Source organism: Protopterus annectens, chromosome 10.part0 (assembly GCF_019279795.1).
Source record: "Protopterus annectens isolate FY-2018-M chromosome 10.part0, PAN1.0, whole genome shotgun sequence".
NCBI classification, from domain to species: domain Eukaryota; kingdom Metazoa; phylum Chordata; order Ceratodontiformes; family Protopteridae; genus Protopterus; species Protopterus annectens.
The window spans coordinates 181,277,309-181,300,428 of NC_056744.1; positions in this window are offsets into that span (position 1 = coordinate 181,277,309).

Here is a 23,120-nt window from a genome sequence, read left to right on the forward strand (position 1 = left end):
CTGAACTGGCCAAGTGCTTAAACCAAGAATTAATACATTTTTAGAATAACAGACACTGAGCCCTCAATCAGCAGTTCCCAACCTAGAAGGATGTAAGCTACCTGTTCTGCCACAACAGTGCAGACCACAAGAGACTCAAACCCTGCACCTTGTGTTTGTAAGGCAAACACCTTAACCATTAGGCTACCCTTCGTTTGTTTGAGAGACAGTTTTATTTAATATTGCCTGGTTTATAAGTTTGCTTTTTGCCATGCGAGTCGCAGGACTTGTTTTGTTTTTGGTGCATTTTTGAATTTTCTTTATCTACAATGTTCACCCGACAGTATATTTTTGTTTTTAATTTTTGTCTAGTGTATATCTCTATATGGGGCAGGGTAGAAGGTTTCAGTGTTGATTCTGGCTGCAACTTAAATAGAATGGACAGGCTGCAATGTATTTTGAAGGTGGATGATAATCCCTTTTTAGGACACATTCCGGTTCTGTCTGAAACCTCTATTGAAGTTAGGCAAGAAGTACATCTTTATTTCTCCACTTGGTTATGTGACCTAGAAGATAAACTTTTTACATTTAAATGTACGCAATGGCAACACATGCATTTGGAGGCTTACCTTCCTCATAGGATAGTCCCTAGGGGATTGAGGGGACTGAAAATTCCCACCTATGGATCTACCTAGCCTGAGTTGCTTAAAAGATGGGAGACATTGAATATTCAGCTAGTTTTGGATTATGTACACCTTTTGATAGACTTTGTTCTTCCTTTGGAAAAAGAATTGCTGAATGAGGTAAATCGTCTGCAGGGAGAAATCTATAATATATTCTTTGTGAATGTTATTACCACCAGTGTTGATGACCTGTTTGAACAGATAAGCAATTATGACAAGAGGTTGCAGGCCACTAAATTTAAGAAATAAAAGAAGGACATGACTGACTTTAAGTTACGTCAAGTTTTGTCTTGGCCTAAGAATGTTATGAGGCAACAATCGAATGTGGTGGCAGGCCCTCCTATAGAGGTTTCTGTAAATCAGCAAGTAATTGACTTGCATCCAGTCTCTAGCTCTATTGAGCTATTGTCCAGTGTTAACATAGATAATACTGCTGGAACTTATGCATTGACTGTGTCTACTAATGTGTCTACCAATACTATGGAAACACACATGGCTACTAATGTAACAGGTCCCTTGAATGCAGCATCTAAGTTGCCCCCCCCCCTTTTTCTCTACCAGAACCTCTTCTTATTACTGCAACACAGAGTCAGGGAAGGTCACAGAGCTGAATGAAGAAAGGCTGAGTATATCACAAGCAGCAATCTATGGAGAGGTTCACTCAGATGGGCACATGGAGCAAGAATTGAACAACCTTGTGATGAATATTTCTTCAATTCAGCTTACGCCCACACAATTAAGTGTGCTCAATAAAGGTTTATCCTTTGCTCCGGCACAAAGATCTGATTTAACACAAGTACTGACAGATTTAAGACTGTTTTCACGTAATTAGATTCCTTTAGCTATGTTCCATAATGTGAATGGACCTTCTATGATGTTCTTGAGACCCAGCACATTTATTCCTAATAAGCATACAGTAATTGAGACCTATGTTAGTGTTTGTGATGAGCAGATTAGGAAAGCTTTATCTGATAAACATGCAGTTGACTTTTATAATTTAAGTTCTGATGAATACTTTGCCCTTCAAGATTTGAACCATCTTAGATCTATTGAAATTTGTCCAGCTGATAAGGGTGGTAGAATAGTTGTCATGGACACTGATTTGTATATAGATTCTATGGTTCACCTCCTTAGTGATAGCATTACTTATCAACCATTATCTAAGTTGCAACTAAAAGGCATAGTTGACAGGATCTCTGTTTTACTGTTTGATTTATTGATTACAGGTTTTATTAATGAAGACTTATTTAAATATTTCACTGTCAAACATCCTATTGTCCCCATATTATATGGGCTTCCTAAGGTACACAGATATTTACATCATCCTAGGATGCAACCAGTATAGTTGAGTAAAGGATGGGCAACTGAGCCCTTGTTTATTTACTTGGAGAAAATGCTGAGACCTATTCTTGATAATGAGAGTTCTGTTTTGGCAGACACTAAGGATTTTCTCATGGATTTACATCTCAAAGTGTGTTGTTTAACTACAACAGAAAATCTGGGTTACTATGGATATTACATCATTCTTTACTGTAATTCCTAACATTTCAGGTATAGAATCTGTTAGATCCTTTTTATTGGAACATGCAGTGATGCCTATCAGTAAAATTGAACTGATATGTTCACTTTTAGACTTAGCATTGGAAAATAATGTTTGTGGAGGAAAATAGTTTTTTATTCAGGCATGTCCTAGGGTCAGCTCCCAGTGTTCTCTCCTGTCTATCTGATGAATCTGGGCATCTTGGGTCAATGTATCAATTGCCTCATGTACACAGACAACACTCTTCTCCTACCAGCCAGCACTACAACCTGTGAGAGATGCACTTTTCTAGCCAAACTGGAGGTAAAGCTCTCTCCAATCAAGACTGAACTTGACAGTCAAGAGGAGAAGGTAAACACTTGCACCACACCACACTCATCATATAGTCCCACTAAACCTACACCACCAAAATCCACACATAGAAACACAAAAACATTTGCAGAGGCTCTCAATAATAATCTGCTCAACCAACAGAGATCTCTAAAGAAGAAACGCAAGTAACATCCACCCCCGAATACAACCCAAATGACACATAGCCCACAGACTCAGTGTGCCACTCAACCACAGCCCATAAGGCAAAACAATGTACCCAACACACTAGTCATAGGTGACTCTATAGTCAAGCACACTGATGTCCCACTCACCAGGCTAAACAAGGAGAAGGTTACTGTCAGCTGCCTGTTGGGTGCATTGATCCGCCACATTATCCACGCACTCAGGTCACTCCACAACAAGTACAAATATGACTCTGTCATTGTCCATGTTGGTGTGAATAACCTGAGATATAACTTCCTGGACTATATGAAAAAAGACATGGAAGAGCTCTCCAATCTTGTAGCCCAGGCAGGTGTGACCCTAGCCCTGAGTAGCATCCTGCCATTGCCCAGAACGATACCACAGTACAAGGACAAAATGATTGACTTCAACAATTGACTAAGCTTCTGGTGTCATTCTAAGGAGATCCAATATCTGTCTGCCTGGGATGACATGTTCAACAGATCACAATGCTTTGCCAGAAATGGCCTGCTCCTATCACCTCTGGGATTCTGGATACTGGCTAAGGCTCTAGCTGCCCCTATAGTGCCTTTTTTAGGCAAGGTTCAAATGACAAATTCACCACCATAACAGGAACAGGCAAGCAAAAACTGAGGGTAATGCTACTCAAAGCTAGAAGTCTAAATCTGAAAATGCACTCCTTAAAATGGAGAACATTGACATCTGTGCAGTGACTGAGACCTGGTTCAAGGCTCCAGAGAGCACTCCTGCATTACCAGGCTATAACTCGTACCACACTTTTCGGCCACCTAACCTGGACCAGAACACTAAAGGCAGAGGTGTGTCCATATTCATTAAGGATAGCCACACCTCCAGGCTAGTTGCTCAGCATAATGCATCTGAGGTTATCCAAGAGTAACTAACTCTGGGTAAAAGGGCAATCCAAATTGTAGCTTGCTACAGATCCCCCACCATGCCCCAGGATTCCCACTCCTCTTTTCTTGATATACTGGAAAATATTAGGGTTCAACCAAACACCCTAATAATGGGCGATTTCAACTACCCCACCATTAACTGGGAAACCTACACATATACCAACTCCTTTGCTCAACGCTTTCTGGAATTCATAAATTCCAGTGCCCTGGATCAACTTATCCACATCCCCACCAGGGGCAACAATATCCTAAACCTAGTCATAACCAACATGAGAGACCAGTGTTCCATACCTGAAGATAACTCCTCATTGGTGAGATCCAACCATAAGCTAATCACCCTAGATATCCACATCCTGCCCCCACCCCCCATTAAGGAAACCATGGTAAAAAATTTCTCCAAAGCCAACTTCATGCTTCTTAAGACAGAAGTGGCAAACTTCATGACAACCATGCAGATGGACAATACAGTTACAATGGTGAATCCTACACAAATGCACTCTATTAGCACTTACACGAGTGCATGGATCATGCTATCCCAAACAGAATCAAGACTCTATCCTCTGAAAAAAAAGAAGACAATCTGGCGGTCCCCTGCCATAAACAAACTCTACAATAAAAGGAAGAAACTGTTGCAAAAGAGAGTAAAATCCCATGAGTGGAGGAGCTCCCTGATCAGCCTCTGTAAGAAGGTGAGATCCCTTATAAGATCATCCAAAGCTAGCTATGAAAACAAAATCGCCACTGATTCTAGGGACAACCACAAAGCATTCTATAGCTATGTCAAGAATCTCAATGGCAACACCGAGATCAGCTCTGAGCTACAGCACAATGGCACGAAAATTACAGAACCAACTGATATTGCCAACATCCTGGCAGATAGGTTCATTGCTAACTTTATTCCGCTCTCACCCCCTAAAGGGCCCATATCTATACAGGAAGAATGCAGAGTCCCTGTAATCACAACTATGCAGGTAAAAGCTGCACTCTCTATAGCCAAAAACACAGCATCCATGAGACCGGACAACATCCCAGGCTGTGTTTTACATGAACTTCAAAACGAACTGGCTCCCCACCTAAGCACCATGTTCAATCATAGCCTCACGTCAGGCTTTGTGCCCACTGGTGCACAGCAACAGTTATCCCACTCCACAAAGGGGGAGCCACTACTGATCCCGGGAATTATCACCCTATTAGCCTGACGAGCCTGGTCTGTAAGGCCATTGAAAGTATCATCATGGAACTCATAAACAAAGACATTGGTAACCTCCAAACTCTTGACCCCACCCAGTTCGGGTTTGTGAAAGGTAGATCATGCCTCTTGAACCTAATCGACTTCTTTGAGGCAGTCACTAAAGCCGTAGATGAGGGTAAGGTGGTTCACACAGCCTATCTTGACCTCACCAAGGCTTTCAACACCATCAACATTTTGGAATTATAGCTAAACTCACTAAACTAGGTATAAATTCCTACATCACAAGATGGGTTGCCAACTGGCTCACTGACAGGACCCACACAGTAAAAGTTCCAGACTCCAAATCTGACTTCAAACCAGTGACAAGTGGAGTACCACAGGGTTCAGTCCTGGGACCTCTCCTGTTTGTTATCTACTTCTTTGAAGTACAGGCTAACAAAGAAGACCTTTGGCTAATGAAGTTTGCAGATGACTGCAAACTAGGAGCCATAGTCGAGTCCCCAAATGATGTGGACATCCTACAGAAGGGCCTCACTGAGACAGATGCCTGGTGTCAGAGCCATGGCCTCAAGCTCAATGCCAAAAAGTGCATTGTCATCCCCTTTGATAAAAACTCTGTACCCATGAACTACCACATAGGTGGCAGTCTACTTAATGCCAAATGTGTAATAAGAGACCTTAGGACCCAGGTGGACAGTAGTCTCTCCTTTGATAATCACATTGTCACAGTAGCCAGGAAATCCTTTTACATGGCATACCTCATCACAAAAGGGTTCTCATCCAGGAAAAAAGAGGTCATTGTTCCCCTCTACTCAACACTCATTAGACCCATTATAGAGTACAATGCCTCTTTTGGAATGTACCTCACAAGACATCTGCAGCAGCTGGAAAAGTCACAAAAGTACCTCACAAAGAGGATTACTGGCCTCAAACAGATGTCCTACACTGACCAGCTCAAAAAAGTCCAGGTTAACTCCATAGCATATTGCCTACTCTGAGGTGATCTCTGCCTAACATATAAAGCTATGTCAAACCCAGAGCTGTTGGACATGCTATACCTAACAAAATCCCAATCCCTCTGAGTTACACACTCTAGGGACCTAAACCTTATCACTACAATAAACAGGACATGCTGGAGAGATAGATTCCTGTCCCAGAATCTTCCCATATTCTGGAACAAGCTATCCATCTATGTCAAGTAAACTTCCTTATTAGCACTCTTCAAGAAAAATCTTGATGAGTGGATGGGAAATAGGAAATACACCACGGGGGTTCACTTCTGTGGCTCTGCTCAATGGAGGCACAGGAAAATAACTTTCTTGGGTGGCATAAGCCAGGGGACCTTGTTGGCTAGGCTTACTTAGGCCCTTGGGCCAATAGCCTAGTACCTACCTATGAACCTATGAACCTATGAAAGGATTATTATTTGCAGAAGGTTGGCATGGCTATGGGCACAGCTTCTGCTGATAGCTACTCCAACTGGTGTTAGCACATTGGGAACAGACCAGGGTTCTTAGAGATAATAGATTTTTCCAACATATAGTACATTACAGATGTTTTGTGGATGACATTTTCTTGCTGTGGCAAGGTAGCACAGATCTCCTTCAAGAATGTATTACTTATATGCAAGAATCGACAGACGTCTTGAGTTTCATCAGTAAGATCTCTCAGGAGTCCATTGATTTTTTTTATATTACTATTTATAAAGACAGCTTAGTATGTTTTGAAACAAAGGTTTATAAGAAATCTTGTAAGAAGAATTTAGTCTTACATAAAAGTAATATGCATCCCAGACATGTCCCAAGGAATGTCCTGAGGGGACAGTGTCTTAGGGTTATACATTTTCATACAGATGACATTTCATTGGAGCAGGCATTGACTGACTTTCAAAGAGACTTTTTACAATGAGGCTACACAAATGGAGAAATAGATTCTTGCATTTTAAGAGTAGGGTTAGAAAGAGAGAACTTAGCGAAACCTTATTTCTTGAATATAGTAGCCCCAGTAGCGACAACTATACCTGAGTCTGGTGATAAAATAACTGCCAGATTTGTCCCTACTTATTCAATTGACATTAATGTGGTTACAGATACCCTGACAAAGAGATTGGACATTCTTCAGAGCTGTCCTGATCTTACAGATGTAATAGATAATGTACCTAGATTTACTTTCTGCAATGGTCTATCTTTGAAGAGACAACTTTGCTATAAGAATGCAGCGGTTCATGATGATATGTCTTTTTTATCCCGGTTAGGTATTTTTCCATGTAGAGGCTGTAAAGCCTGTCAGTTTATATTTTCTACACATATTTTTAACATCCAACCATGCACTACAGTATAGATTGTTCATTTTATGCTGATCATTGAACAATAAATGTGATTTATTATGCATTCTAGTACGCTTTCTATGTTGGGAAAACTAATCACTGTTTTCTGGATAGGATTCTGGAACATACTGGGGACATTAGACATGGCAATGAGAATAATGCACTTGCTATGCATGTACAGAAGCGAGGGCAATGTCATACATTCAGATTTTTTGTTTCAGAAATTGTTAAGTTGGGTGTTAGAGGTGGGAATGTAAGAAATACTGCTGAAGCCAGAGAACAGAATTGATTACTTAACTTACAAGCCTATAAATTGTCAGGTTTGAAAGATGCTGTTTCCTTGAAACCTTCTCTTAAAATGCAGGTGTATATCATCAGATTGAATGTTTATAATCTCGAATGCTCTAAAGAGCAAAAATGCCAGAACTCGAAGTGCATTTTTTGAGATCACAGTACAGCGAAGATTTGAATATTCACCCTTTCCTCACTGTAGTGCGATCTCAGAGTTGGAATATATATTTGGCAATGGGTGTGAGGAGTGCAGCCCCCCACAATAAGATGTTTGAGTTCCAGAATTTTCACTCTTTAGAGTGTTTGAGATTTTCAACATTCAATCTGATGATAGAGAGCTTTAAGATGTGACCCCTATCACATTACTGTATTTTTACATTAGATTATATTTTGAAATGAATTTGAATATGTTTGTATTTTTATTTATTGGTTTTAGTGCTTGCATTAAAGTATTTGAGCGAAACTGCTTTTATAGAACTGTGATGTCATTTCTGAGATTAAATTTATTATTGAGTCTCAATGGATGGTGAGGGCTGAAGGCAAGTTAGTTTTTAAGGTCTTTATGTATTATTTGTTTCATTAGTAGATTGTTTAATTGATAGGGAGGTTTTTTTATATATATTTAAGTAATTCATGCACTTGTTTTTTGGTCTGAAGAAGGATTGTTCTATTAAATGTGAAAGTGCTTACCATGGTATTTATAAACTTTGTGTTTCATTGCTCTTTCAGGAGACTGTTTTATTTAACATTGCTTGGTTTAAAAATTTGCCTTTTGCCATGTGAGTCACATGATTTGTTTGTTTTTGTTGCATTCTAGAATTTACTTTATCTGTGACATTCACTCGACAATATATTTTTGATTTTAATTAGAGGCAGTCAACCAACTTCTGAAAATGATTCAGTAGATGGCATTAAGAAACTATATCAGGTTGAAAGGCAAAGATAGAAAGATAAAGAAAATAGTCAGACATCTTTCATAAACAATGCAAACAACAGCCTACTCACGAGTCCACAGGACATCAAAGGCAGATGGAAGGAGTACTTCCAGGTTTTGAGTGAAGAAACCCCCTCAGGAGTTGTACTGTTCCAGACATAACCTATGATGAGAGAAGAAAGGAGCCCGCCCTAGAATAAGTAAGGATAGCAATAAGGAAAATGAATTCAGGGAAAGCAGCAAGCTCAGATGAGGTCACAGCAGATCTGATCAAGGTGCTGGGTGGGATAGGAGAGAAATGGCTCCTGAGGGTACTCATAGCAATGTGGAGAGAAAGGAGTATTCCAGATGACTGGAGAATAAGCATACTAGTGCCAGTGATCAAGAACAAAGGAGATACAATTGTGGGTGGTATAGAGGTATCAGACTCCTGTCACACTGCAAGAAAGTTCTGGAGAGTATGATTGATACACAAATATGCAGAGTAGTAGAAAGTAAGATGGGGGATGAGCAGTTTGGATTCAGATCAGGATGCAGCACAACTGACCCAATGTTTGCAGTGAGATAGATAATTGAGAAGAAGCTAGAGATGAGGAAAGAGTCCAACTGAGTATTCCTAGACTTGGAGAAAGCATATGACAAGGTCCCAAGAAAGCTGATTTGGGCAATCCTGCAGCGATTCAAAGTCTCAAAAACATTGGTAGAATTAGTGAAAGCTATGTACAAGGACCCAATGAATCAAGTACTAACAGTGTTCACTTTACAGAGGAATTCCCAGTGGGAGTGGGTGTGCAACAAGGTTCAGCTCTGAGCCCACTACTGTTCATACAGGTGATGGACTACATTAGAAAACAGGTCGGAGGGCACAGATCACAAAGTTGCCATATGCAGACAATGTGGCATTACAGGCAGACTGTGAGCAAGAACTTCAGCAAAGGATAGGGTAATGGAATGCAAAACTAAAGAGATACAGGATGAAACTGAGTACAAATAAGAGTTGTAAATGGTAGCAAATGAGGAAAATCAGAAGAAGTTGAGAATTGCGATAGAAGAGAAAAATAGTGGAACAGGTTAATGGCTTCAAGTATGGGGGGGGGTTGAGGAGAAGGGAAGTATGAATGAGGAGGGCAAAGCCAGAAGCAGAGTGGCTGCAGCAAACTGGCTCAGAATGTCAGGTGCAGAAAACAGTGGTGTGACCAGTACTACTGTATGGTATAGAAACCTGGGCAGTAAAGGCAGAACAATTGTGTAAGCTAGAGGTGATGGAGATGAAGTGCCTGAGACAGGCAATAGAATGCATATTGTGGGACAGATGAAGAAATAAGGAAATAAGAGCAGAAGCCAAAGTAGTTCCAGTTGCAGAAAAGGTCAAAGAGAACAGATTATGGTGATTTGATTACATTTGTAGAAAAGCAGAAGACAATCTGGTGAAGAAGATTTGGCACAAACAGGAAGAAGGCAAGAGGAAACAAAGATGTCCAGCAAAAAGGTGAATGGATTGTGTGAGAGTAGACCTGCGACAGTCAGGCATGAGTGTCGAAGAAGGCAAGAGAGTGGCATTGAATAGAGACAGATGGCAACAGCTGACATGACATCCCAATCCCATTTGGAAAAAAATGGGGAAAAGGGGGTTGTTGATAATGATGATGACATGTGATACATACATTTGAATATGCAAATTATGGCTGCAATGGTAAATACATCTTTGGTTTTAAAACTGTTTTACTAGCTAAATAATACCAGTTACAACAGCCACACCACTTCAAACCATTTACATAAGGGACAGGGGATATGATCATCTGATCCACAGCATTATAAATAAGTATAAATAAGTGAGGGAAGCCTGGCTTTAACAGCATGTGTGAATACAGCTGACCTAGGCAATAGCCCACACCAAACGTAACCAAGTAAGATGAAACTCTATAGGCCAGAACTGTAGGCTTTTGCTTTCCCGGAATTCACTCAGATCTCTCAGAAATTGGTGTCTTATGGTGATAGATAATTGACAAAAGCTGTAATTTAACTAAACTATTTGCTTTAACACAAATATCTCCACACACACATACGTAAATGTAATTTTCAGTAGAAGCTAATAATAACTTACAGAGTCAGTTCTTAACCTGACAGTAAACTGCCATCATCCACACCAGTCTGTCACAACAGAATTTACGAGTTGCTGTACCAGTCTTAAAAACAGCACATTGAAATTCTTTATATCTCTTTCTCTCTTACATGAAGATTCCTGCAGTCACTAACACCAGCAAGGAATAGTACGCTTAATAATAAACAGCCAACCACAAGCTTTTCTCCCCGGGCCTCCACTGAAAATGGACATATATCCAGCTGGACTAGCCCGGTCAACAAATGTAAAATAAATAAAAATAAAATTGTAATTAAAAAATAGAATGCTTTACTAAAATACATTAGGCAATACAATGAAAATTAAATAAATATGCAGACAAAGTACAATACTGCACAAGAAAATGAAAAAAAATGCTTCAATCAGACAGGTTGCCTTTAGAGAACCACTGACTATTTGCCTAATTACTTGTATCAATAGTCTCCACTCTCCAGCTAAATGAATAAGGATCTGTCAACAACTTACTATGAATTGCAGTTTTAAAATATGCAAGGCAAAAATAAATAAATAAACTCTCTCCTACAAAAGTCCTGAAGCAAGTCCAAGACTAGCTATAAATTGCTCTTGATCAAGAATTCCCTGAATAGAGAGTGTAATGTCACTTGACCTTTGGAGGTATATTCTAGGATCAGTCAATACTGGGAGATATACAATTAGTACAGTACTAATGCTATCTTTGCAGGAGTCCATGCTATGCTCTGTTCTTATCAGATAAAATCTGAATTGAAGCAATTGATTCTTTTGAAATGCACTAGCTATATATTCTAAGGCTTACTACAGTAGAAAGTAATTTACTATGCTAATATGCATGTGTGTTGTGCTTATGTGTGTGTGGGTGTGTGTATGTGTCTGTGTGCTTGAATGAGGACATGTATGCACGAGTATGGGAGTGTGTGTATACGTATGTGTTGCTCCCAAAAGAAAAGGTATACTTTCTTTCCATTTACATGCCACAGTGACACATTACTGCATCTTAATTGTAAAACAAATAACATGTCCTGTGCAGCCTTCTTCCACATAATTATTCACATCAAGCAATTATAATTTCTGTACAACTTGTTTATATTTTATACTTTTGGAGTCTCTTTACAAAACAAATTCTGAGCAGCTCTTTTAGATTTATTCTCCTTACTGCCTCACCAATGAAAAACACCAGATATTTTGTTCAACTTCTCAAAAGAGCAGTCACTAGAATATTCATCTGGTTGTAGTTTCCTGGATTTTGGGTGCAGAGAAACTTAAGGAAAGTTTTCAATACAGCTCAGGATACTGTATTACATGGCGCACAGTGTTTTGGTCATGGCAAGTCTGCAACCACAAAACATGTTCTTTATCCGGTGAAATGTGAATAATCTTCACTTTCATGAAGTACATTATCAGGGAATAAATAAACCTACACTGAGAGGTAGTTTCATCACCCCACACCTCTCCTTGCTCTGGAATAAACTCTAATTGCATGTCAGGCAATGCAAATCCCTGTCAGTCTTCAAACATAGCTTAGAAAATTAGATAGGTGCTAAAATACACTACCTAATTTGCTCTCAACAGGTTGGCAGAGCTTAAACATGGTTATGGGCAAACCATGCATGGCTGCTAATCAAGTAGCCTTGTATTTCCTAAGATTCCTATGAATATGTGTATTTGCTGAAAATGTGCTGGATTCCTCTACCTGACCATAAATCACATGGTCACACATAATGAAAAAAAATGAATACAATGAGTTTATTAGGTTGACACTTTTCATGTCCACGTGGGCCTCTTGGTAGGGTCTATAAATGTATGGCTGTAGCCCTGAAATAGCTTGACATTTTCAAGTAAAACTCTTGGACTACATATCTGGATATTACTTTATAAACTGTAGGTTGGTTGTTAATTTAGGCACAGAACTATTGAAATAGTGCATGTTAGATTTCTAGGTGATGTCGTAGTTCTTCGTAATGTTTTAATTTTTTCCTGATTTTTTAATTTATTTTTTATATTAATATTTTAAATGTGGGAAACAGTTTCAGGGATACATAATTTTCAGGGATTAATAAATAGTGATTTTTGTTTTAATGTTATAAAAGTAAAATATATGTAAGAGTTTATGTATTATATTTTACCCTCGATAGAAAAAAATAAAATTCTGGATGGTTGTTGTGAAATGAATCAAGACATTTGCTATTATAGGTGCTGAAAACATTCAATAGTAAAATAAAAAATGGAAGGGGACACGGTCTGCCTAGCAAGATGGTGGTCAGCTGACAGGATTATGGACATATGTGTCCTGTGCAAGGTAATGGACCAGGGCTCCCCCACCCATACCAATATCTCATTACTCGGACATCTCTCCTCAATTACAATAAAACACTCACCTGGATTCACTATTCTTCCATGCAGGGCTAGCTTAGTCCTGCACGGAAGCGGATGTTTAGGAGCAGCATGGCAGCATGCTAGGCATATTAATGAAGGCTCGCTGCCTGCGATCCTAAATGGACACGGAGCATGTACGAGTGCAGGGGGCATGTCTGAGAGCAGAGGTCTCAAAATATACATGGCCCTGCAAGCAAGAACAGCAGGTTAGCAATAAGAATGAGGTGTTTGCATACCCATAGCAACATCCCCCCAAGTTTATAAGACCAATAGTTAAAAATATAAAATATAAACAAGGTAATTTTTTTATCAAACAGATACAATTTAACAGTCGGTGCACGGGTTTACCCATTGCTTAGCTACATTTATTGCAGCTTAAATGGCACAAGAGAATAAAAATCAAGATATATGCCAATGAAGCAGTACTGCAATAGTGTAGGGGGCAGAGCACTCACCTTATGAGCAGTCATTCCTGGTTCGAGTATCACTCCAGTACATTCCATTTTCCATGCCAAATCACTTTATGAACAATACTTTTTGTTGCATAACCTACTAAATAACATATATTTGTCAACTGGAGTACTGCATTAAATGCAGATGTGAGGTGTTATTGTCATAATGTTGTAAAATCCACAGATAATCCCAAGTGCCCCATACAATATATGTACACAGGAATCAGGGATACAAATCAAAGGTACAATGTGTAATGAATGATAAATCCATAGAGTGTCAAAATCCATCACCTTCCCAAGAACCATTTTACATTACTGTCCAAATTAGTGTCGGGGTAAGCAGGAGTAAGCACTATTAAGCAAATGTAAGCACATTTAAGGAGTAGTAAGCGGGTTTAAGCCTGTTTGCATGGGGGTAAGCAATGCGTACACAGGTTAAGCAATATTGAAGCTAACTCTCTGTAAACATATTTAACCAGAGGTTAGCATTACTTACTTTTGCACAAACCCATGCAAACCCGCTTACAATTGGTTAAAGGTGCCTTAATCACTCTGTATGCAACATCCACTCTTCTGGCCAGAAATTAAATAAACAACCATTGCAGATCTTGAACCCAGGACCCAGTACACTGTAGTCACAGTAGTCAACCATTAAGCCATCACAGCAGTACATAAGACTGAAGTATCACCAAACAGATCCTCACTATAGGAAAATCAAACTGAACACGTGAAAGGAATCTATATACAGTTTTATGTTGTATAACCTACTACATAACATAAATATGTGAACTGGAGTACTGCATTAAGCCCAAGTGTTAGGTGTCATTGTAATAAAGTGTTGAAATCCCCTAATAAAAACAAGGACCCCATACAGTGTATGTGCACATGAATCATGGATAGCAAACACATATATAACATGTAATGAATAATAAATCAATGCCAAACAGCAAACAGTATGCAAATTAAAAATTAAGCAATGCTAAACATTGCACAGCCCAGTTTAGTAGGTGTAAGCAATGTGTAGGCCAGCTAAATCAGTTTGCCCATTGGTATACACCTTTATGCAATGCCAACCTCAGATAAGCAGGTTTGCCCATAGCTTAGTATTTTCAAAACTGTCCAATCACGGCAAAGTGAGGGAAATCGGCCTTATTTAAACCCAAAATGCAGGATTACATCTCATAACTGGTTGCAACTTCCTCCTGTAGGCACTATGACTGGTATGGGAGAGGGTGTCCACTTTCAGGTGCAGCACTGTGACATCCAGGAGTCCAGAGTCATGGTAGGACTCCTTGTTAAAGAACATGACCAGAGAATGCTGCAGGGCCAGTGCCATTGTTCCCAATACAAAGCGGAAGCCTGGGACCATCTCGCCTGTGACCTCACCAGTGCCACTGCTATACCTCAAAGTGATGAGCAGGTCAGGCATCACTATGTCAACCTGAAGCGGAGAAAGAGGGATCTCTTGGATCAGTGGATCTAAGAGGCTAGGAGGATGGGGGATGTCCCAGCAGTGTGTAAGTATCAGTCCACTACCTGTTTAATAATTGCCAGCTCATGTATATTATGGATTAAGTATGGCTAAATATTCCTCTTATGTCTTTCACAGTGGCAGATGAGTGGGCTGCGAACCAGGAAGCCTATGCCTGTAGATTGCAGTGGTTGCGACAAAAAGCAGGTTAGTAATACTCTTGCATGTACTGTCATAGGAAATAAATCTAAAAGTAGTAGTAAGTTAATCACCTGTATAAGACCTACATTGTTTAAAGCATGTACTGCATACACCAGAGAATATGGCAGGAAGAGTCTCATATAGGTTGTTTATAAATAAAAGCATAATAGCCTGACAATAAAGGTCTAACTGCTGGACTGTATGTGTTTACTCTGGTATCATATGGTAATGTAGAGTTGCAATCTCTTAATAGTACTGCTGCATTAAGCACTGTTACTCACACTGTGCTACATAAATAAAATATGTTGGAATGTCTGTATATGACTGCTGTAATCAGAAGAGGTCATATAGTACAACTGAGAGAGACTTAGATAGAAAACAGTGAAAAGATAGACAACATAATCCAAATAACACACTCAACTGAGATGTGAACTGTTGTATTTTTAGCACACACAACCATGGCTCAAATCCTGGGGTTGGGAGTAGGCTGTATGCAGAATCATACTCCACAACTGTACAGATGTGTCCAGAATGTCAAGTTAATTGGCCCATATATTCTGCCTGTTACCCTTTCCCCCTGGCAAATCAATGTGATGATCCCAGATGTTTAGGCAGCAAAAAGAAATGCAACCGATTGTCAGGCATCTATAAGAACAAACCCGTCACTCTAGCAATTCCCCAAAATGTTATGAGAGTAATAAGCCAAGTATGTCCCATCTCCATCCCATGTTGTGAAGCTGTGACCAGAGTGTGTGCAGTAACAAAGTGTGATGTATGTGCATAATACTAATGTGGAATTTTGTAATATGTGTAGCAACATTCAGGTAGTGCTAATAAACATTGCCCACACAGATCCATCAAATATGAAAACTGTGCGTAGAAATAAAAGATTGATATCCTGTACTGGTACTGTTTAGTCTGGTATGGTATGGCATTGTTAGTGTTGCAATTGCTCTGAATAATAAGGTATTACTCATCACTGTCACCCACACTGTGCTACATGATAAGACTGACTAGGAAATCCTGTACACGAGTGTTGTAATTACAAGGTCCGATTGTAAAACCACAGGAGACTTATAAATAGAACTCAGAGAAGAGATGCACAGCAATATATATATATATATATATATATATATATATATATATATATATATATATATATAGCACACTCAACTGTGATGTGCACTGTTTTATTTTAGCAGACACATCCATGGTTCATATCCTGGGAGTGGTAGTAAGCTGTATGCAGAATCATACCCCACAAGTGTACAGAATTGTCCAGAATGTCCAGTTAATCGGCCCATATCTGCCGGCTGTTACCCTATCCCCCTGGCATATCAGCATGCTAATCTCTAACATGTAGGCAGCTTTTCATATCATATAACTGACTGTCAGGCCTGTACATATTTGGAAAATGTTATTGAAAACAAAACTGTCATTGTACAGCTCACCAAAGGTTTAAGAGGGCAATAGTCAAAATATGTCCCGGTTCACATGCATGTGGTCAAGACATGCCCAGAGTGTGTGCAATAAGAGATGGACAGGTATGTGCATAACATCAACCTGAAATCTGGGAATATGTGTAGAAACAGTTAGGTAGTGTTAGAAAACAATACCTCCACAGGTATACCAGATAAGAGGTGTATACTGCAGGTAAAACTCAGTTCATGTATATAGTTGTCTACATTCATACCACTGTCCAAACTAAGGCCAAAGGGTAGTGTACTAATACCTGTAAGGTACAGATCACAGCACTGACTAGGAAAGTAATGAGAACTACAGGAATATACTAGTTGTTAATTTACATCTTTTCCCCCCCTCCACCATATCTGCAACAATAAACTAAATACACAACTCAATTGGTATGTGCTCCATTAAATATACTGTTGGGACATATGTCCTATTGTTTGATAAGTATTTAAATTTGTTTCTATGCATGTGCCATGTTGAAATACTCCCACACTGGTGGCATGCTGGCATCAATGTACCTGCATGCTGTTGTAATGGCCACTGTGGTTCCATATATGCATGTGTTGTCTGCTATGCACCTGTTCCATATCTGGTGTTTTGGGTTAATGGGAATATTTATGCATGCTGTTATAACTAATCCTGGAATGTGTTGACTATTACTAACCCACATAGGTTGTAAAACTGAAACACCATAGCACTTTTTGGAAGGCCGGTCCCAGCACAGCCATGTGTCCCACCTCATCTGGCCATGGCACCAGGCACCAGCACATCTGGGGCCCACCCTGGGACCTCCTCATCTGCTGGTTCTGCACCACCTTTGGGTAGAACCACCTCAGGGGATAGGGCTCACTCCCCCCTTGGGAGCATGCACAGACAGGACACTGTCACCCGTCGCCAGGCCTGGAGTGTAGTGCGTAGCGAGCTCTGCAGGGGGTTTGGAGATCTGCTATGCCAGCTTGAGGGCCACTTGTTGCAACTAGAGGATCAGCCTGGCCCTCCTACTCAGCCCCCAGAACAGCCACCTTTGAGGCTGTGAAGATGCAATGGTGACTGCCTATGGTTGGGGACCTCAGTCCCACTGTATCTACTAGGGGGCTCATGGGCTTCCGATTTCCAAACCCCCCCATCAAGGTGTCTACCCCCACAGGTGTCATATACTGCCCCTGTATGCTGCCTTGTCTGTCTTGTCTGTTACCCTACCCGACCTACCTCTCCAAATATACCTGCTATCCTTCTTCAACATCCCACTCTCACCTGAAAAAAATGGGCAATCTGTTCCCAAAAAAAATTCTCGCCCTATAGATAGCTGTCCATTTCACACACATCCACTTGACATGTAATCTGGTCTAATTGGCTTCAGAACATATTATTGTTGTCCTCACCCCTCTCTCAGGGGTTTAAGTGCACAAATCTATCTTCAAAGTCAGTGTATATCCACAGCTGTTGCTGTAGAAGAAATAGGCAGCTATGGACCTTCCCTGCACCCATCCTGCAAATCCCTAGCTATTTTCCCTATTGTCTTTCCCTCTTTGTGCCCCTTTTTCACCACTTTCCTAGCAACCCTTTTTCATTTCCTTTAAAAAAAAAATTAGTGTGGGGGTAAGCAGGAGTAAGCACCTTTAAGCAGCAGTAAGCGGGTTTAAGCTTGTTTGCATGGGGGTCAGCAATGCCTACACAGGTTAAGCAACTGAAAAGCCAAATCAGTACAAGAAACTGTAACCGGAAGTTAGCAGTGCTTACCTTCACGCAAACCTGCGCAAACCCACTGACAATTGCTTAAAAGTGCCTTAATCACTCTGTATCCAATGGCTCTTGCTCTGCCCAGCAACAAAATAAACAGCCTTTACAAGGCTTGAGCCCAGGACCCTGCACACCATAACCAAAGTGATTTACCACTAAGCCATGTTAGATATACATAACCCTGATGTTTTCACAAACATATCATCCAGCACAGTCATTCAACAGTACAAGAAATGTATTTATACATGTAAATGTACGTGTGTGTGTGTGTGTGTGTGTGTGTGTGTGTGTGTGTGTGTGTGTGTGTGTGTATTTATATATATATATATATATATATATATATATATATATATATATATGTGTGTGTGTGTGTGTGTGTGTGTGTGTGTGTGTGTGTGTGTGTGTGTGTGTGTGCATGTATATATAGATATATATCTATAGCTATAAAAGAGAACATAAATACATATATGTCCAAAGGCACTGTTAATGAGGGTGAGGGGGCCCAAGCTAAATATGTCTTTTAAGTATTGATATCACCCCCTCCCCCACAGCAAAACAGATCTGCCCTGCAAGAAATTGGACCTTCATTACTGACGACCCTTTTCTGTTTAAGCAGTTAGGTGATACCCCAAAAATTACTTTCAGAAGAGGATATAATTTGAAATCACTTCTGGAGCTTAAGCCTAAACCCAAAGGTTATGGTAATTTGGGCATGAGGAAATGTGGGGCATGTAGGCAGTGTAGTTATGTGGACACAGTTCTTAGAGTTAAATTTAGGGACCGAATGTATCATGTCACAGGTAAATTTAATTGTGAATCTAGAAGTGTTGTTTATGCTGCTACTTGCCAAAAATGACTTTTTATATGGTAAGTAAGAAAAAAAAAAAAAAGCAGCACTTTTTTCACACGATTATATATATATAAAATTAAAGATCTTAATAATGCCTGGGCAAGGCATATCAATGAATTCTCAGACCATCATTTCAAATTCACTCTCCTTAAGATGGTCAATTATGACATTAGGGGTGACCCTTGGCAGAACCAGCTAGAATTAGAAGAATTGTTTTGGCAAATTCGTACTGCTGCATATATTTATCCTGGCTTGAATTACCATATGTCTATAAGCTGCATTCTAAAAAGTCTTGACTTAAAAAGGTGAATCTAGTTCATTTAGTTTTTATAACCATTTTTTGATTTTTAAAATGTTTTAAAATGGTCTTTTTAACCAAGATTTTAAATGTTGCATATACACATCTATGCATTCTGCTTTCATCTGTATTATTTGTATATATATATAGAATGTATCCACACAACTGGTACTACTTGTACATACTTTTATATATATATATATATATATATATATATATATATATATATATATATATATATTTATATATATATTTTTATAGTTATGTATTTATGCCTATACCTGATTATAAATTGAACATGTTTTTTCTTGTTTGTATAATTATTTTAATTGTACATTATTTGTGTGGCAATGTAAGGTTTTGTTTTGTGATTTTAGCAGTTTGGTATTGAGTATTTGTAGTTGCTTCAAGGTGCGTTTTTCGTACTTGACTTCATTTAGTGTAATTTGCATAATTAATTAATTAAGCTAATTGACTTGAGGTATATATAGTACAATTGTAGTTAGGCATGGATTTGTTTTTGTGTCTGAAGAAGGAGGGACATAGAGCTCTCCGAAAGCGTGTGCTAATAACAATAAAAAGATATCATAAAGTTATTTATACTTCGTTTGAGTGGACTGTTTTCAAAGCTCGCTTTTGTTAACTTCTTCGTTGGTTTGTGTACTTTTGATTTTTTGGGTTTTGGCCATGAGCGAGCTAGAAGCAGCCTCTCAAGGATCTATGTTCACTCAGTCTGAAGGTAACAGCGAAAACCATTTTCACAACCAGTCTGAGAGAGACGAGGCGAACGCCAAAGGTAACCTAACGGTTTTACTGAGGTTAGTAATGAGGCGTATGGATAACCTCACTCAACGGATTGACTGTTTACAAGCAGCAAACCTTAACACTGGTTGTCATCTTACAAGCAACCAGGTTTTAGGCTCCAATGCGATGGATAACGTATTGAAGCAACAACCATTACCAGCTTATTGCAACCAGGAAGCAACTGCATTAACAATGGCACGCGTAGTCCTGAAACGAGCCATTTTCAGGCTGAACAAGGTGCTATTACTCAGCATGTTAACGAAGAAATGCAAGCGTCTGGGCTTGATCAAAACCTGTTACCTACAATCGGTAGGTTCTTAAGCAACAATAATTTTTTTTGAGAATGGTTCTGATAATGACAACGACCTAATCCAACGGGACAACTTCGACCAGGTTTTGAGTAACATTGCAAATCTTTTAAGTGCTTTTGATCAAAAACTGTTCAAGTGCAGGAAACTGCAACTTGAAATTTCATATTTGCAAGAATGCGTGTCTAAGCAGCTGATCCCTAAAGGGCTTCAGCAGTGGCGCTACCCTGTTGGGCTAGTTGAAGGGTCACAGTTCCACCAAGATTTGCTAGCACTTTTCAATAGGCAGGGCTTCGAGTATATCAATCTACTTATTGCCCAGTACAAAACAGAGGTGCAAATTTTGCAAACTGATTTAGAGTTTCTTGAACAGAGTATCAAAAAGGATAAAGACTTTCTGAGGTACAAGTATGAATATTCTCGTACCTTTACCAGTATTGAAGCTACCATAAACAAACTTATTAACATCAAGAAGAAGAAAATAGCTAGGGACACTCATGATTACAGCAACAACAAGGCATACCCTCGCCCTCCATTAATCTTTAAAGCACCTCATGAGTCTGGACTTGCTGATAATTCTGGTATTGAACTAATGAATGAAACAAATGACCAACAGAACCATGTGGTTAGTAACCAGGACAAAGAGGTTCAACCTCTCCATTGTAGCGAAAGATTGCTTAATGGTTCTAACACTGGTCCTAATAACAATTGTGGTAATAACGGGGCTAACAATTGCTAGCAAGCTTCAGCCCCAGGTAGCTCCGATGGTCTGAATAACACAAATGAACAGGGTTTTCCCAGGAACAACAAGAACAGACAGACAAACACGAGGGGGAAGTACAATCAAGGCAATTTCAGGAACAGGAGGAATCAGAGGAGGAAATGATGAGCCATTTTTTTAATCCCCAGATTACATGTGACTCTAAGGGTGATTTTAAGATATATAATTATACGTCTTTTAACATTAGCCCCGATTTGGTGGAATTTTTCTCACGTGGTCTTTCATTTGTACCTGACTCACATTTTGACTTGGTTAAAACTGTAATTGATCTCAAACTTTTTGTAAGAAAATTGAATCTAAGAAGTCTAATGGGTGATAAAGAGTATGTATAATCCCCCTTTGCAAGAGTCCTTGCGCCTTTTCGAAAAAATGTGCAAGCACGACCTTCGGGCATTACCAATAAACAAATTACCCTTTGTTAAACAAGGTTTTAACATCACTAGATCCCAGCAGGAATTTATCACAATGTTGCAGAATTGTAACATAAGGGTCATGAAGCCAGATAAGGGGGGTGGTCTGGTTCTTATGGACCAATTTTTGTTTGCCGAGAAAATGGTAAAGTTGCTGAATAGTGAATTTTATGCACCGGTGACAATGAATGAAGTTAACATGGGTTATTCAAAGATAAGATCTATTATTGAAGACCTGTTTTTGGAAAGATTCATTGACACAGAGGTATACCAGTACTTGACAATGTTAGCTCCTAAGCTACCAGTTCTTTTCGGCATTCCAAAAATTCACAAAGCCATCCATGACCCCCCATTTAGGCCTATTGTTGATGGCCGAGGTTCGATAACCTACACTTGTGCAAATTTTGTAGACAATATTTTAAAACCCTTGTTAGAACAGGAGCCTCAGATCTGCAAGGACTCATGGTCTTTTCTCCAAGACATTAGCAAGGTGCCTTTTGTTGGGGAGTGATGGTTTTTGATCATTGACATCAAAGATCTATATACAGTGATTCCCCAGGAATTGGGTATTCAACGGGTAGCCGATTTTTTAAGACATAAAAAAATTGGTGATAACACTGTATACATTGTTGAGACGCTCTTAGAAGTGGTTTTAAACTCCAACTTTATGTTATTTGACGGTAAGATCTATTTGCAAAAATCAGGGGTAGCAATGGGTTCCCCATGTGGGGGTTGCTTTGCCAATTGTGTTTTAGCTTATTGGGAAAGGAATTTCCTTTTTCCCAGCGAATTGTTCGGTGAATGTGTCACCTGGTACACTAGGTACCAGGACGACATGTTCCTGATTTGGAAAGCACCACCATCTCGGGTCCCATTGTTTATTGACAGTATTTTTAGTATGACCAACTTTTTGGAGTTCACTTACAACCTGCAGGAATTGAGTATTAGCTATTTGGACATTTTGTTGACTAAGGACTTAGCTAACTCAAAATATAAGAGTGTCATTTATAGGAAACCCATCTACTCCAATTCGTTCCACCACTTTTCTAGCTGCCATCCTAGCCATCAAAAGAAGGCTGTAGTTAAGGGGCAGATGGTTAGGGCAGCTAGGATGACATCTGATGAAGGAGAATTTTTGGAGGAATGTGAACTTTTGAGTACTATGTTTAACAATAGGGGGTATCCCTTGTTGTTCATTTCAGAGATTAAACTCAAAGTCATTCGTAAAAGGCAGGCCGGTTTCTACAAATCAATTTTGACCAGTGATTGTAATGTTCATTCCACCCCAAGAGTAGGGTGGGGGCTCAACATTGATCAAACCCATAACACAACTAAGAAATCCATAGGAACTAGATTTATGTGTACATTTAGTTTGGACCACGTTGACATTAGGAATGTCCTCCATAGGAATTGGACTTTCATTACTGACGACCCTTTTCTGTTTAAGCAGTTAGGTGATACCCCAAAA